At 43.5% G+C, this 18,782-nt stretch overlaps 1 long non-coding RNA gene across 1 annotated transcript; it reads left to right on the top strand.

Annotated features, from left to right (window-relative positions):
* Nucleotides 1-235: 235 nt before the first annotated feature.
* Nucleotides 236-9,428, top strand: LOC109306248. Its single transcript, XR_002099915.1, has 3 exons — nt 236-248; nt 5,212-5,215; nt 9,342-9,428. It is a non-coding gene; the product is annotated as an uncharacterized LOC109306248 (long non-coding RNA).
* The last annotated feature ends 9,354 nt before the right edge of the window (nt 9,429-18,782 follow it).

Below are 18,782 nucleotides of genomic sequence, written 5' to 3'. Positions count from 1 at the left end.
AAAAGTGGTGCAGGCTCCTACCCTGAGGGTCTTTAAGAGGAGGCTAGACGAACACCTTGCTGGGGTCATTTGACCCCAGTACTTTTTCCTGCCATGGCAGGGGGTTGGACTTGATGATCTGCTCAGGTCCTTTCTGACCCTACCAACAATGAAATTATGAACTGGGATTATTTAGTTTAGAGAAGAGGAAACAGAAAAGCAATTTAATAGCAGCCTTCAGCTACCTGAAGAGGGTTTGAAAGAGGATGGTGCTGGACTGTTCTCAGTGGTGGCAGATGACAGAACAAGGTGTATTGGGCTCAAGTTACAGCAAGGGAAGTTTAGGATAGATGTTAGTAAAAACTTTCTCACTAGGAGGGTTGTAAAGCACTGGAACAGGTTACCCAGAGAGGTGGTGCAATCTCCAGCCCTGCAGATTTTTAAGGCCTGGCTAGACAAAGCCCTGGCTGCACTGATCTAGTTGGGGATGGTCCTTGCTTTAAGCAGGAGGTTGGACTAGATGACCTCCTGAAGTCCCTTCCAACCCTAATTTTCTATAATTTCTATGATAGGAAAGTGAGGCTGAAAAGGACCTCAGAAGACAGAATTAAGCCCTGATTAAGCCATCCCAGTGAAGTGGCTGTCCAAACCACTCTTGAAAATGTCAGGGATTGAGAATCTTTGACTGCTCTGGGTACCCTGTTCCAATGCTTGACTACCCTCATAGTCAGAAAGTCCCTCCGAATATCCAACCTAAATTTCCTCTGTTGCTGCTTGAGGCCATTACTCCTAATCCTGTCCCCCATGGCCACAGGAAAAAAAAACCATCTTTATCCTCTCAGTAGTTGCCTTTCAGGTATTTGAAGACTGATACCAGATCACCCCATTTTCTCTTCTCCAGATTAAATAAACCTAGTTTTTTTAGCCTTTCCTCACAAATCATGTTTCCCAGGCCTCTAATTATTTTTGTCACTTTTCACTGGATTCATTCCAATCTGTCCACATCCATCTTGAAGTGGGGACCCAAAGCTGGACACAGTGTTCCGGCTGAGGCCTGAAGCACTGTGATGGCCAGTTCTGAATACTGCAGAATACAGTGGAAGAATCACATCCCTTGACTTACAAATGACAGTCCTGGTAATACAGCTCAGTATGTTCTTGGCTTTTTCTGAAACAAGAGCACACTATTGGCTCATATTCATCTCATGATCTTCTGTAATACCCAGGTCCTTCACTGCAGTACTGCAGCCTAAATAGTAATTCCCCGGTCTAACTGAGGTAGAAACACAAAGCATGGCAGCTCCTTGTATAATACTTTTTAGGCTGAGGTCCAGTGCAGTCTAATATTCCATGTGGACTCCAATCCACTCCCCAAAGACTGGCCAATCCCCAGACTGAGCTCCCTCCCCTCCCTCCTTCCTCCCCCCTATACTGAACACAGCATGTCGCATTAGCCCAACCCAGCTCCTGGGCAGGGACTGACAGAAGTTAATGAAGGTGCTGCACTTTGGAGGGCCTTCATCTGAATCCTCATATAATGAGGGTTCATTTGTCATGTGACTGGGCCCTTTTAAAGTGCTCAGGAGCCGTGTACTTCATGAGGCTGTAGAGTGCTTTCAGGGGGCTGATGGCACAACAAGAACATCACTTCCATTGGTGCCCTGTGTTCTTCAAGAAAATTATCTGTTCCCAAGTTTGTTCTGACAGACTACTGAGTCTCTCATTCCTAATTCCATTACCTTCATTGAAATGATGCCAATGACACCAGCTAAGGATCAGGCTTACAGTGTTCATGGGTTTCCCCTCTTTTGCCTTTGGAGATCACGGCCCAATTCTACAGAAGTACTTCAGTTCAATGCAAGTACCTAAGTCCAAAAACTGTGATTCTCAAAATCTCTGCTGAACTTCTGCCTAACCCTGGAGGTATCTAAATTCTGCAGACACTTTCATTTACAACACAACTTTCCACCGCCATCTAAAAATCTGCTTCTGAATATGCCCCCAAATGGCTCAGACCTGAAAGGGTTACCTCAAGCTCAGCCCAGCGAGGAGCCACAAACTGGGCATTCTTCAACCTGTCTCTTCTGCCACACTCTTCAAAAGAGTGTAGAGAAAAAAAAATGCAGACAGCTATCACCGCTTTTTCTTTTCTTTAAGATAGCCAGGCCAGGATGTGTTGGTTGTGCCCCCCATCTATGGAGCACGACCGTGCTTAAAACACTCAGCCAGGACATCTTCCCTGTTTAGGCAGCTAGCTATTTGGTACAGTGCACATCTGATTTCCTACAATTCCTAATATAATCAGAGCCCCAATATTGGCTGAGGTGTCTAGAAGCTAGCACAATACTAATGGTTAGTAATTCCTTTCTCTCTCTCTCCACCTTCTCCCTTTTGGCAATTTTTTATTTTATTTTTTTGAGGAAACAAGAGTTTTCATTAACTTTGTGAAATAATTGACATGTAGATGGCCTGTGCTGTTAATCAGCTGTTTCTAAATATGTACCTTCCATGGCAATTTTTTTTAATTGAGCATTTGTCAGATAACAGAGCTTTCAACATTTATTCAGAATTTGATTTGTCTGTCAAAAAATAAAAAAATAAAAAGGGGAAAAAAGTCCTATTTTAGGCTGTCTCCTAGTTTAAAAAAAAAAAAAAAAACAGAAGGGGAAGCATACAGCAATTTATGCTGGTATGCACAGCAGTGCTGTAGAGGTTACCAAGCAACGAACAGGAGATGTGTCAGAGGGGCAGGGAAGATTGGAAAGATGAATAAAAGTGTGGGCAAGAGATTCCAGAACATGGAGAGAGGCACTAGAGAGACCTGGCTTCTCACTTCTCCCTTATGCTGGGTTTTAAGCAGCATCCCTGAACAGAGTTTATTTCAAGTGGATGCATTTGTTTACATGGGGGCTTGAGGGAAGAGACAGCCTCCATGTAACTTAATGATCAAAACGAACAAAAGATTAGACTGTCAGTAGCTAATTAGATGAAGCTAAGGATGCATGTGTGTGTATATGTGTGTGTGTATAGAACAAACAAGCTTGACACTATAATAGGCATAGTCACATCTTAACAAGCCAACAGGAAATAATATTATTAAAACCGCAACTGGAATGAGGGAGATGCTGTTTTTATTTAAGCCAAAGAGCAGAGCTCAGACTTGAGCCTGCAAAATAGACTCCGTTTCAGGGCTAACGTAACTGTGCTAAAAATCGCAGTTGTTCGTGCACCGTTTTCCACCATCTTCATGCCCAAACAGGCAAGTTTAGTGAAAGTGTCCTTTTCTGGATCAGAGACAGAGGGAAAGAGCTTGGATACCAGATCCAAATCCTAGGGAGGTCCTGGGAAACTAGGGTTGGAAGGGACCTCAGAGTCATCTAGTCCCACCCTCTGCTCAAGGCAGAATCATCCCTGACTAATCCATCCCAGCCAGGTGTCTGTCCAACCTGCTTTTGAAACTTTCCACAGCTTCTCTGGGTAGCCTGTTCCAGTGCCTGACCTCCCTCATCGTGAGAAAGTTTTCCTAATCTCCAACCTAAGCTTGCCTGCTGCAGCTTGAAGCCACTGTTCCTAGTCCTGTCCCCTGCAGTCACAGAGAAAAGCCCATTTCCATCCTCTCTAAAATCACCCTTCAAGTATTTGAAGACTGTTACCAAACCAATCAGCCCTCGGTTTTCTTTTCTCCAGACCAAATGACTCAAGCTCTTTCCACCTTTTTTCATAACTCCTGTGTCCCAAACCTCTAATCATTTTTGTTATTGTCCACATCCTTTTTTGAGTATGTGGCCCCAAACAGGACATAGTACTCCAGGTGAGGCCTCACCAGTGCTGAAGAGAGAGGAAATCTGCCTCCCTTGAAGTTTGAAGGGTTTAGGGGCCTTCTCTGCCTTGGGTAAATTACTTAAGAACTTTATTTACTTATCATGTGTTTGGGCAGAAGATAAAATGCCCCAGAGTTCAAATGACTATTATTACTATTATTAACATTAACATTAATAATGCCGGGGATGAGATTGCTCTCCTACCCATGCAATTTTGCCTTATCCTATAAAAATATTCACTAGCTTCATCACCCCTTTAGCTTATGCAGTAAAGATCTCTGATGTTCCGCTTTGCCAGATGTAAGATGCCCACAGCCATAGTCTGAACTAGTTAAACTCTTCATATGATGCATCCCAGGGATGAAACAAGCAAAACAAGAAAAAATGGAGGATCAAGTTACTACAAGACGGGAGTCATGGTGGGTTGGGTGGCTGTTGGGTGCAATTTTGCCTGTTTCCATACCTGATTCTCTTCTCACTCTCCTTAACACTACATTTCTTATGTTTCTAATCCAATTTCAAAAAATAGAACCTCTAGGGTCCATCACCTGACACTCTCCATTTCTCCTCTGTTCTGGACACTGCATTATAGACAGGTAACATTGTACAGTCATAGAATCACAGAAGTTGGGTTGGAAGGGACCTTGTAGATCTTCAAGTCCAATCCCCCCCCTGGGCAGGAGAAAAACTGGGCTCAGATGACTCCAGCCAGGTAGTCATCAAGCCTCTTCTTAAAGACCCCTAGGGTAGGAGCCAGCACCACTTCTCTTGGAAGTTGGTTCCAGATCCTAGCCGCCCTGACCGTGAAGTAGCCCCTCCTGATGTCTAGTCTGAATCTACCCTCTGCCAGCTTGTGACTGTCAATAATGACTCCAAGATCCCTTTCTGCCTCCGTGCTCTCAAGAAGGGAGTTTCTTATCTTATAAGTGTGCTGCTGGTTACCTCTGCCCAAGTGCAGTACCCTGCACTTGTCAGTATTGAAGTGCATCCTGGTTTTTGTCCTCATGGTGGGAAGTACAACACTTTAAAGGCCATTCAGTGGTTATCATTCTGAAATCTATCTTAGATTTTTACCACCTTGCTTTTTTGGCAACCTTTGCCAGCCTCACCGTGCTGAAGACTTTTTGGATTTTGAAACGCACATTATTTTGCGGAACTGATCCAAAAAACCACAGCAAGTCCTGTGTACCAGACAATTTCAGATCATTACTGCAGAGTAATATTTTTAGAGGATGGGGACACAGGAGTAGAAATAGGAGGAACAAGGCACTGCTCTTGCAAAAATAAAAGTGGAAAAGCAGGGTGGTCAACCTGAGAGCATGCCTTCTTCCCTCAACAGTTCTTTTCTAGAAAAAAGTTTAAGTATATACTTTGTATAAATATAAAGCCACTTTTGCTATCTTAGATGGAGTTAAGTCGCTGCTTGAAACACCACTGACATGTAAAGAAGTGCCTTCCTTTTTATCCTCCTACCAATTCAAAGCATCTCCCCCAAGGTTAGCTAGAGGGTAAGACTGCACTTGCAGGAGACTCCATCGTGTTGTGGTCTCAGTGTTTCTTAAGACGAGAATTTACTGGAAATTAATGTCCCGTCCTATTCATTGTGAAGCTAGAGGACTCCCAGATGTGCCAACTGAGTGGTGTGCAATCTGTCCTTATAGGCAACAGAAGCAAGGTCTCATGTCTGAGACCATCTAAACTATCTGTTACCACTTATACCCAAATCAGTTGTCATCTAATCACCCTCAGGCTAGATTTTCACATCATTTCCTCCCGGGGTGAAAGCTTCCTTCTCTAGAGAGCGTATTATTTCATTTTACCTCTCACACCTTCTTGCTTAGCAGTCGGAAGGGATCATATCAGAATTAAACATGATTCATCAATATGAATTTTAGATTTGGGGATAAAAGAGAGAAAACCCGTCAGTTTCGGTTTTGCTTTACCAAGTTTAGCAACACAATTCTTAAGTGTCCCATTCAAGGCCCCAGTGCCCTTACCTTCATCAAGAACAAAAATGGTCTACTGTGCATAACCACAGCAGACATACAGCAGTTGTGTCAGTCAGCGAGGAGAAAGCTTCAAAGCTTTCATCTAGCAACAATAAACCTTTTGGTACCTGAGCTAAAGCAGGGAATCAGCTGCAGGTAGCAGGCTCTTCTTTCCTGCAAGGAGAAATGATTATTAAGTCATCAGACCACACACAGAAGTGTTTCTATTGCTTAATTTAAGTCCTGGACAGGCCAATTTTAATTAAATAAGAGCTGGGGGGGCAGGGCAAACAATGCACTTAGGGGTGACGGGGCTTTGTAAGGCCCAGAAGAAGGCAAAATGACCGGTGGCGGCAGGTCCTCCACCTCCTCCATGCAGCAGAGTGGAGACCTGCCTTCAGGGGGACCTTTTCAACCAGATCTGACAGGAATGACCCATTAGCATCATAGTGCTGCTGCTGTGTCTGGGATGGGCCAGGGAATGTGAGCTATAAGATTTGTGAGACGACATCGTATTTTTACTGCCCTGTTTTTATAGTTGGGAGAGGTGTTAGACAAGCACCAGACAACTGTCACTAGGAAAAGGTGCTTGTTGCCAGCACTCTCAATTCTTCAGGGAATTCAAATTTGTCAGGTCAGGCCCTTCTCTAATAGTGACTGGAGTGTGTGATTAGGGATGGCTTAGAAATGGTATTTAAAGGTTTGTTTTGGGGGATTGGCTTATGGGGGGGGGTGTACACACACACACACACACACACACACATCCTGATCCATTCCAGTATTATAAATAAATAGATAGATATTAGAATATATATATATTAGAATGGTTCAGGATGGGCAGAAGGGGTTAATTGATTTCTAAAGGTGGTCACAAAGTTTCACACAGCCTTTCAATCAGACAGACTGTCTAACACAAGACCAACCAATACACGGACAGTATGCTACACTGCCCATAACACGAGATAAGGTGGCACCAGCTCACAAGGCCAAAGAGGGGGGCCTAGATTTCCTGTTTTGGGAAGGGCGTGCGAATATGCTGTTTGGGAGGACCCAAATTCTCCCAGGTCCTTGCAGGAGATCTGATCCAGTAGACCTTCTGAAATCATGTCTAAGCCACATTGACGGTTTTGAGTTAAAAAAAAGCTTGCAAAATGCATTGGTGTGACCAATTGTACTATTGGTCGGAGGACTAGCCCAGGAAGTGGTAGACTTTTGAACCTGAGGGGATTAAAACCATTTGACCCCAGTATTCTTTCCTGCCATGGCAGGGGGTCAGACTAGATGATCTGCTCAGGTCCCTTCCGACCCTAGAAACTATGAAACTATGAAACTATGACGGGCTTGGATTGTGCTGACAACACAGGAGGTCAACAGTGAGATAAACACGCAGAGAGACCAATCCGCAATAGCCACGGATGGAGAGTCATCAGGAAGGAAGGAGAATACAAAAGCAAAGACTTGAGAGTAACAAAGGGTCCCACCTGGGTCCCTTCCCATCCTCTTCCCCGAGAGGGTTCCTGAGAGGGGTCCCCATCCCCTGGGCCACCATGGACAGAAAGCACATGAGCAGCCCATCTCATCCACCCCACTGGAAGGGGAGATGGGCCTCGGCATGCCACCTACAGGCTGCCAACATTTGACACTTAAGAAAAAGCTTCAGCCTGAAGCCTGCATCCTGGCCAGATGTACTTTGACTCTGATGACAGCCCTAGAATCAGTAGATATATAGAACTGCTTGATTGCTTGTATTGTTTCTATTCTGTTATTACTGTGTATCAAGAACTCTGCCTATTATCAAATGGAAAGGTCATGGTTGGTCTCAGGGGAGGTCGACCTCACCCTTCGCCCCACTTCCCCTGGAACAAGGCATCTGACATCCTAAATCAAGAGCCAACAGTTAAGAATGAGAAAATCTTCAATTCTCATCCCAGTCTCTAACTACAAGGGCCTGGGATAAGAACATAGAAGGGGTGAGAGGGAAGGAAAGAGATTATCCCGCATGATGAATTTCTTCAAATGAAGGGACAAGAATGTGGTGACGGCTGCTCTCAGAGACACATAAAATTCCTGAGCAGCTCTTCTAGGAAACCCTTTTGTTATGCCATATATTCATGCATACAGCATGCCCTGTGCACCTTGTTTTTGAATGGCAAAATGGATTTTAAAAAGATGTTTTCCTTGCAGTAACTAATTGAGTTGCAAGAGGGAGGGAGAAGAGCCTGCTCCCCGTTCTTTCCCTGTGAGTAGCCAGCACGTTTTACTTTCAATTTTGCCCATAGCCATCAAACTGTTCTTACCGTATTTCTCATATATAACGTGCTTGCAATTTCCAGCAGCCAATTTGGGGGGGAAAGGTGTGTTGTGTGTAAGAAAATACAGTTTATTGTTGCATCTATGTGTTATGCATGTCAGTAGGTAGAACTATCCCATGTTGTGTTTGTCTTCTGTTGCTTCCTGATGTCACGCTTGAAAAACATTTTGTTAAGCCCTTTTTTTTGTTAGCATTTGATTGTTCTATTGCTTCCTGCTTAATCCTGCTTGATCTCACTGAAGCAGACAAACCCTGCAATACAGAAACATTTTGTCATAAAAAGCCAGCTAGTCAAAGCTGAAACTTTCCATAGCAATGTAACATTTTCACTGAAACCTCCATCAGGAAATATATCTCAGGTCCAGGATGGAAAGCCTGGTCCAAAAAAGATAAATTGTAGTCAGTGGTCCAATGGGCAGTGTCTTGGGATAAAGGAGACAAGGTTCAAGTGTCTCATGAAATCTCCATATTTTCCCAAGCAGGAAGTAACTGTGACCACCGGCAACCTGAGATCCTGCTCCTGCCTTTGTTTCAAGGTCATTTCCATCATCACAGATCACATAGCTGGTATGGAGGTGAGAAGCTCCATATCAGCTATGAACCAACTGCCCAGAGGAGTTTTCCATCTATTGACTGCTCTGTGAAAGCCTATGATACATGAACTTTAATTTCTACCCAGGAGAACTTTTACAGCCTTTTCTCCATTGCCTGATGAAGGGTGTTTGTGCCTGAAAGCGTGCAATTAAAGAACATGTTTTGCAAAAATCTTGTTGGTCTAGTAAAAGATATCATCTCTACTATGAGCCCCGATTGCCATTTGTTTGGCTGCATCAACCAAGAGTCCTAACCACAGAATTAAATGAAAAACCTGATGGCTCCATCCTGATGCAGAACAAACATATTTTTGAAGTCCCCAGAAGTCTTACTTGACACATTTCCATCCAGAACTGGAGACAATATATTTGACAGCATGGACTCTTCTTCTCATTCAGTGTGGCACTTCCTTTGTACTTAAAACCAACAGGGACTCCCCGTGCAACCTTGGAAAAAGTTACTTAAACACTATGCCTCGATTTCCTGATCTGTAAAATAAGATTGCCTCTCGTGTACTACAGTAGCCTATGTCACAATTAGCCCCTTTCAACTACAAAGTAATATTCAACGCCAGGAATTTTGGCCCACAGTTTTGTGCAACAATTCACTTAATAGACAACTGTATCAGATAGAGCGCTGTGTACCTAGTAGGGCTGCGCGAGGCTTCGGACAGGGCTTCAGATCCAAAGAAGTTTGGGATGCTTTGGGGTCTGAAGCAGCACATCTGAGTTGAAGTGCCGGCCTCGTTCAGCTTCCCGAAGCGCTTTGGAGACACCCCAGAGCCCCCTCCGAGATCCGGCCATAGGGTATAACGGGGAAACAATAAAATACCTATAACTTTGTTGTTTTTTGTCTGATTTGGATGAAATTTTCCAAGATGGCAGACTCTGCAGAGAGGATAAAGCCTGCCAAGCTTCAAGAAGATTGGTAAAGGGGTTTGGGGGGAACAGCACCCCAAATTCTTGAAAGCAAAACTTATGTCACATCTAGGCCTTGCAACATAGCAGGATAAAAACTGCAGGAGTGGTATCCTATGCTGAGGCCATAAAGTCTGGCAATTTTCAAGAAGATTGGTGGAGGGGTTTGAGGGCAATTGTACCCCAAATCCTTGAAAGCAAAACTCCTGTCACATCTATGTGTTACAACACAGGGGGTCAAAACTGAGGCCACAAATCCTGCCAAGTTTCAAGAAGATTAGTGCAGGGGCTTGGAGGGAACTGCCCCTCAAGCTGCAGACAAGCAAAACTGGTGGCATGGGTGCTTGTGGGCCTGTGTTTGTCCTGGGGCTGGGAGGGGACACACTGCTGCAGGCCTGGCTGCCGAGCTGCTGTGTTCCCAGTTACCAATCAATCAATCATGATTCACTCAGGGACGGGCTCAGTACCCAGGACCTAACTGCTACATAACAACTTAACAAGCATCAATTAGCACGTACAAAACCAGGCTAAGGAGAGGAAAGACTCAATACAGACAATCAACTGACCCAAGACAGACGCAGCCTTGGCAGAGTTTTGTCTGTCAGCAGCTAGGGGTGCAGGGCCCCAGAACCGCCCTGCACCGATCTCCATGACAGCTGGCAGGCGGCACAGCAGGGGCCACCATCCCTGCAGCTGTCACCCCGCCGTGCCTTAACACACGCAGTGTCACCCATGGCAGGAGTTTTGCTTGTCCACAGCTTTGGGGGGCAGTTCCCCCCAGACCCCTGCACCAATCTCCTTGAAACTTGGCAGGATTTGTGGCCTTAGTAAGAGCTAACACTCCTGCAGTTTTCACCCCCCTGTGGTATAACACACAGCCATGACATGAGTTTGGCTTTCAGGAATTTGGGTACACTTTCCCCCAAACCCCTGCAGCGACCTTCTTGACCCTTGGCAGGTTCCATGCTCTCAGCATAGGCTTCCATCGAACAAAAAACAACAAAGTTATAGATATTTTATTGATTCCCCATTATAACCTATGGCTGGATCTTCAAGGTGGCTCCAAAGCTTCAGCCAGATCGAGGTGCAAATCTGGTCCCAGGCTCCAGATCGGATAGCGGCCGTCCAAAGCAGCAGGATCCGAAGCCAGATTGGATCGCTGCCGACGCGCACGGGCCTAGCCTCTAGGCCATCTGAAGTAATATGAAAATGACACAAAGGTCTCTAGATCTAAACAGCTCAAGGAATTTAATAAGCTAATTCCGAGTGCTGCTTTTGAGATGTGGCAAGCTGCTATTTCTCGTGTACTAACCAATTTCAATTTCACATTTGCAACTATAGTTTTTAATTGCATTTGTTTGCCTGAAAAAAAAATTACTTTTAACCCCAGTCTGATGCAAAACTTGCTTAAGGGGGTGAATCTTGTTTTAGCTAACCAGGTTATTTCCATTTGTTCTTTACCATTGCTAATAATTCAACTGCTCCTGTTTAAAACAGTCTTACGTGAGCTTTCTGGACACAAAAAGACATGTCTGAAAGCCCTCTGCAAACAGCAGCATGGCATACACAGGGAACAACTGCAGAGTTCTGCTAGGTTATGTCACCATTGCTATTCATAGTTTATAGAGAAAACCCAATTAATGAAAGTGTTTCACTGCACAAGGCCTTATTCAACATTTGCTTCTCTCCTTATTTATGTATATTCAATATCAGTTAGAGTTAAGAATGTTAGTTTTACCAAATTACATTCACATTTATTTTCCAACTACACTCCTATTGATCTCAGTAGCTCTAACAATCTCTCATTTTACTCACTGAATTTGGCAGAATGGCTGATACCTTGGCCCATTGATTTATAGGCGAGAAGGGACCTCCTTCAACAGTGCCTGTTAAAGCCTCATTAATTGTAATATTTTACAACGGTATCATAAGATTATTTATTACTTTCACTGTACATTTAACTGTAGCCAGCATAAGCCCCGATCATTATATCTGATGTGTCAATCACACGGCAGCATTTTGTTTATCCCTTCTGGCTCAACCTGTCACCCGTATTTTTTCCTTTACAGTCTTTTAGGGACGATTTTTCCATTTATAACATTTCCTGAAATCTATGTGATATCTTTACCTGTGTGTCTTGGGCAGAGCAAGAAAGGACAGCGAGACAGAGACAATGCAAGTTCACTATGGAATCATTGTTCATGAAAGCCCCAGGTGAGCAGAACTATGAGACATGTACTTACCTTTGAATTCATGAACCATCACTTTGAAAGGCAAGTTTTCTTCTGCCTGCGAGCCTCAGAGATTCAAAGAAACTCAAATGAACGCACACACACATAAAATCCTTACTTCTACACATTTTCCTTTTAGATAACATTCATTGGCTAAATTCCACTTTCACTTAGACCAACTGTATCTGAGATTATTAGACAAGGATTTCATCCACATTTTCCATTAAGAATTGTTCCCCTTCTTGCAACTCAAAGGATGCTTTGAGAAAATTATTGCATTATGAAACCTTCTATGATTTTACTTCTTTTTTTTTTAACCCATGCAAAAAAAGGCTGGGGGGGAATCATTTTGTTGTTAAAGAGCCAGACTAGGGTTAAAGAAACCTCGGTTCATTCCTTGACCTTGCAACAGAATTCCTATTCACCCTCAGCTAATCATCTACAGTCAAACTGTGAGTGCTGAACAAGGCCATGCATCATGGCTATTCTCTACAACCAGTGGAGCTATTTGCAAGTTGCTCATACTGTAGCAAAACCCCCCGTTTTTCTTTTTTTTTATTTTAAAAATAAATTCCTTCCCCTTCCCCAACCATTTCTGACTTTCTCTCTGCCATCTCTATCCTTATAAGTAGTTATAAGTAGTCATAGATAAGCTAAGCTACGTTTTTGCTTGCCATTATTGTGACAAGCCCCTTTTTATATGGTAAATAGTGTTCTGGTATTTTGTATTGATTTTTACTGTTTTAAATTGTATTCCTGTTATGTTTGTATTGATTTTTACTGTTTCATATTGATATTATATGATTTAGGCCTGTTCCTGTAAGTTAACCAAAGTGATGTCAACCCTCCATCTTGTAATGTCAAGTCACCATTTTGTGTCCCCTGCCCCGGCATACCCTAGTGTAACTGTGTTGCAACTATGACTCATACCTACCCATCCTGTGTAAACTGGTTCTTGGATGAATGATGGTGCTTGAGACATAATGGTAGCAGGCCTAAAAATAGCTCCTGCTCAATGACTGGACCATCAACTCAATGATTGGGCCAGTGCAAGATGGGCTCTTTCAACAGGTTTCGATGTCTGGTCAACATAGCTTGCAGTGTCCCAAAGGGTGAGATTTTTCAACCCGTCCCCTAGAAGGCTGCTCTAGGAAACTCCTTTTGATGGTAGCAGGCTCTGAACTGAGAAGGCCCCTCAGGAATTAACCTGAGGAACCCAAACTGGCTAGGGGAGTGCCTCCCACTGAGGGCCCAAGAAAGGCCATTTGCAGCCTCTCCCTTCATTTAGCCACAGTTATTGAATCCAGGCCAGGCACCCAGCTGGTGAAAATCCACATTGCTCCATTAAAGGCAATAGGGCAGCGTGGAGCTGCATCCCTGAGAATCCAAGCCACCAGTTCCCATGTGAGTCTGTACAGCCAAACCTTGGTATCAATGATCTCCAATTAGATTAGCTGACTTGGTGCCAGCAGAAGCCATTACATCAGGCTGAAGCACAATATCATCCACTGCATTTATTAAAAGCTGCTTCTGCCATTCTGTATCACTTCCCAGTTTTGTTGAAGTCAGTGCAAGGATGATCAATGTGCAGCCTTCACCTTTAGGCATGATGGACTTAATTCCATTTGGGGTGGGGGAGAGGCAGAAAAGGCCAACAGCACAACAATGTGCAATATTCTAGGCTTTTCGATGCATCTTGAGAGTTAACTGTCTGGGAGTTACAGTTTTATGAGTCTGTATGATTAGGAAATGGAAGCACTGAAGTACTATCTCATGGGTAATGTTGTGAAGCTGCAACTGTGCTAAACCAAGGCAAATGAATGCATTTTCCATTTTCTAAATTGTCATTTTCCCAGATGAGCCCTTAAAGATACTCTGCAATCTAAAAAGGTAAAAGAGATTCACTGGGCTTCAAAGGTCAATGATATTAAAAAATGCAGAATCCTTCTACATTAAAGCCCTAATTGTTTTTATTGCAGGGTTTTCACTCAGACGTCAAGCTCAATCTCTGCTTTCCTTCGCCTAGGTCACAGATGTTTAATATTTCTGACTAAGACATAATGAACCTTTTTATTTCCCTGAAAGATTTAGTCTCTTTAAAATTAGTATCTTTAAATGATTAGCTTCATCTATTGTTCAATGGGAGGATGAATAGATATGTTGATGCTAGGTTTCCATTAGGTGCCTGTTATTACCAAGTCATGCTGAAGAAGCCATTAAAGAAGGCTGAAGCTTTGAGTGATCAGAAAACATGGCGATCTCTCAGTGTTTGGAACCCCATTCAGCTTTGTTTTGAGAGCAACCTTCCCTTCCTCTAACACCAGAATAATCCACCAGTGCCTGGAAAGTTACACACCTGCCTTGAAAGATATCCTCTTCCCAGCAATACGAGTGTTGGACATGTGTTCAAGCACCAGGGTGAAGCCTCAGAGGAGGTAACCAAGATGAAGCATCCTGATATTTATCCGAAACAAAAGAAAAATCTCCGAGAAGAGAAGAGACGTGGCTGAAATGCTGGAGATAGCTTCCCAGCATCCTCAAGAAAAGTGGCACCCTTTGCACCATGACAAATATAGCACTGAAAGCATCTACGCAGCTTCAGCTTGAAAGGTCTCTTTCCCTCCTAGATATTTTCTACAGCTTATTGATAGCTGCTTGCAGGCCCCTTTTCACATACACATCAAAAGGATTAAAGCAGCAGGACAAAGGAGAGAACAGCAGAGAGATGCTTGGCTATGAGAAATAATTCAGGAGGCTATGAACGGAGGATTGAAACAAACACCAAGGACACTTATCATGCTTATGCTCGGTACTTTATACTGGCACTTTTGTCTTCTGTGTGTCGAACTTGGTAGATGCCATCCAATTTTTTCTTCCATTAAGTGTCTTCCACTTTGTACTTCAGTCCTCAAGTCCTGTTGTTTCCCGCAGCATCGACACTGGGAAGCAGGCATCCCATTGTGTTATGGCACATCTGCCATGACAACAGAGGAGGTTCTTGTTCCAGACACATGGATTCTCATAACAGACAGCCTCTACTGATGACTAGAAAATATTGTTGGTAGCTTTCAGATGAGTGACTCAAACTACTACCTGAAGAGACTCAAAGAATGCCTGTTATCATTTGAAGGTTGTTTAGAAATGAACTGTTGAATGTTATGCGTGTCAGTTCAGTACAACCACTCCTAACGCAATCTCTCCATTGAATTGAATTAGATCATTCCCATTAAGTTGGGTATTCCAAAGTGCTCAGTACTGATCCAGTTTAGTTCACATGGATGTCAGTGGCAGAACTACCACTCCATTGACTGCATATGTCAGGTCAATGGTACATGCTTTGACAAATCCTTTATCACCTTTACCACTAAAAACACCTTTACCATTAGCTCTCTCTAGGTTCCTATCTTTGTTGACTATCTCAGCACAGAAGCTAAGGTCCAGAATGCTCAACTGACCCTTCAATTCTCAATCATCTTCACTAGAGCTATGGGGCCGTTTGCCACATCAATAAAGCAATTTGGTGACATGAATAATCACTGGACACACACTCCGTGTTTTGTGAATAGAATTCATTTATCAGGGTTGTCAGGCCAGCATCTTTCATGAGCACCGAACCTGCTTTTATAAAAATAGAAAGATGTGAAAAAAGAGAAAATTTACAAATCAGTATGTTAATATTCCTAAAATGCACGTTGCAGTAAATTTAAGGCAAATGGGATTACCAGCCAGAGTAAGACTGCATGTACACTTCCTGCATTCCCTTATTACAAGAGTCACTCACTGGGGTAATATCTCTCACTGAAGGCTTCCAATGACACACTCCTCTATCCTTGTCCTCGGTCTTGGGTTGGACAACTTGGTTGCAGCTACAAGAGATACTGAGTGCTCAGTAGCTCATTATTACTGTGCAGTAACATCACATGGTACAAAGTGTAACACAATGCTACTGGGCAGTTATGAGCTACTGCACAGTCAGCACCACCTATAAGTTGTTCAGCGATACTACTGTGCAGTAACTCCAGTTACTTTGCAATTATTTAGTACTTGTGTACGCAAGTACTAAATGACTGTGCAGTAACAACTGCCAGTCAGTGTCTCATGTAGACACAGCCCTTAATAGAAGATACTTACTATAAGCTAGGAAGACAACGTATCACATTTTTGTAAGAAAATGCCATTGTTAATTAACTTTATACATGTATTCACACAAGATTTTTGGAATGACTTACCTGCTCTTCAAGGCTGAAAATAGGCTTATGGAGGTGATGGTTCCTCAAGAAGTTTTGTGCTATTTGTGTCCTGAAGCAATTTATGCGACAAACTAATATGATGAAGAGCTCAACCTGTATTGCCTGTTCATAGCTGTTGCATTATTTGGGTACAACACAAAGGAATGGATGGTACTATCTAGAACCAGGATTCGTGTCTCCAGGCAGATATTTCCACACAAATCTACACACAGGGCTGCTAATACACTTGAACAGACATACCCTTCTTTTTTCTCTCTCAGTTATCAAGGCAGTTGGTTTAGGAAGCCAGAGATATTATGCAAAAAGCATAATGTTCTGATTTGTATTTTATATGAATTTTTATTACCTTATTTACATAAATTCCCACACTGTCAAATACTTAAGTTCCCTACTCCTCTGCCCAACCAAATTCATCCTTCCTCCTCCTCTTCATGTTTCCCCTGGTTCTCTCTCTGCCTCCCAGGGTTTTTCCTCAAATCCCTTTTAAGTTTCCTCTGTCCCTCACTTCCTCTGTCTGATTCACTTCCTTTCACTTCTCCTTCCCTATCCCTGAAGCCTCCGTTCTTATGTGTTTCTCCTCTCTCTATCTCCTATTATCTCCTACCCTCTGCTCCTGCTCCCTAGATATATTATCTAACACTTGGCACTTCTTCACACATACAGCACATGCCCACACTAACTACAGGCATGGAGTGGCACCCGACATCATGTCTTACTGACACTAGAGTGAAGGCAGGAATGGGTCCTGTAAAAGGATTAAGCCAGGCTCTAGCCTGACTCTTTCAAAAGCCTTTTCTACACAGCAAAATGCCCAAGACAACATTGTTTCTGTGCACTGTGCAAAATACGGCACTAGTCAATATTAATCTCTATAGCTACTAATAAGATTCAAGGCCATGAAATATCACCGACAGGGATGTAGAGGACCTATTAAGTGTCCTAGTTGAACACTTTTCCAATACACAATTGGTCCTTTGGATTTTGCCCAGTCTGCTTTCCACTATCCCAAGCATTTTCTTTGGAAGCCTGTTGTACTGACAAAGAAATCAATACTAAAAAGTTTTCCTGATCTCAGACCTCTTCCCACTCACCCTTGCCCGCTTTTCTTAGTTTCATTTTATTTAGGGAAATAAAACATTCTTTAAGCTCTAGTTATACGTCCAACGCAGTATTATTGAAAGTAGCTATTTGGTAATGACACAGACCTTTGCAATGTGATTGACTGTTATCCATTATCAGAGCACAGAGACTTGTACTTTATGTGGTTACTGAAGTAGATGTATAGCCATAACCATGGTGCGGAGGTTTGCTCGATGCAAAGGTTTGCCTAACAAAGGGGGCGATTCTAAGAGTTTTGCCATTGACTTCAGCAATCCATCTCATCCTCAGTCAGGCAGCAGGGGAACATAATCATTCTGCTTTCACAACTCCACACCCTCCCTGACCTCGGAGATGATAAGACACTGCCATTTCATTGTAAACCTTCAGTTGGGCAGAGAAGCCAGTTATCATAAGATGAGTGAAAATAAAGGCTTTATCACACATCAGCTGCTCCATGGAAAGTATCAGTGGGCATGTCTACACAAGACATTTACTGCGGAGTGGACTAATGAGCTCTGCAGCAAAACATCAGCATCTACAGGTGTCTCTATACACATGCTCCAGAGTGGAGGGAGGGGTGCTTTAATTATAGCTGCTTCAATTAAAGCACCCACAGCATCATGTGTAGTCAGCACCCTGTGTTTCAAAATGGTGGCAGGGGCACCTCAACTAAAGTGCATTCAACAAGCTTCAGTTAAAGTGCTCCATCACCATTTTGAAACATGGGGATGCTGAATACATGTGATGCAGAGACTGCTGGAGCATGCTAATTGGCACACTCCAGCAGACTCAGACCAGACTCAATTAATCAAGTCTCCTCTGACACATCTTAATTAGCATGTGTCAGAGCAGAGGTCCATCATGTGAAGGTCCATACTACATGTGCAATGCTATTAGGCCAGAATAAACTAATTAAGTCTGCCATAGACAGTACTGCCAGACAGAAGTACTATCCTGTAGTGGAAAGTTATTTACTCTGCCACAATGCACATGTAGAGGCTGATGGGGCTGACTGGGGCATGAAGGTGCTTAGGTGTAGGGGCTGCCTGCTGGCTAGGCCCCCACTGAAGTACCCTCATGCCCCATCCAGCCCCATCTGCAGCACATTGAGCCAGGGCGGGTGGGGATATCCCCAGGCTGGCAGTCTGAACCCCCAGGCTCCTTGACAGCTGGGGTTGCTCTACCCCAGCTCACCAGCCACAGTCCTGGGAGAATGAGCAATAAACTCCAGCATGAACTGCACCAGAGTTTATTCCTTCGTATTAACTGCATGTGTAGACATGCCTAGTGTGCACACTGTTGTCCTATTGTAAATGAAAGTTGAACTGTGCCAGTTTATCATTTAATAAAAGACAGCTAAAGCCATGGTTTATCTTTCATCTACAAGAAGGGAAAAGCAGTTTCATAGATTTCATAGACATTAGGGCTGGAAGGGACCTCAGAAAATCATCGTGTCCAGCCCCCGGCCCCAGGGGCAGTAAGTTAGCTGGGGTCATAGGAGCCCAGCAAGATAAGCATTCAACTTGTTCTTGAAGGTGTTCAATGTAGGTGCTTGAACCACCTCCGCTGGCAGACTGTTCCAGACCTTGG

This window comes from Crocodylus porosus, unplaced genomic scaffold (assembly GCF_001723895.1).
Source record: "Crocodylus porosus isolate Cpor-Errol unplaced genomic scaffold, CroPor_comp1, whole genome shotgun sequence".
NCBI lineage: Eukaryota > Metazoa > Chordata > Crocodylia > Crocodylidae > Crocodylus > Crocodylus porosus.
Note: the sequence above shows the minus strand (reverse complement) of the source record. Positions and strands in the feature narration are given on the sequence as shown.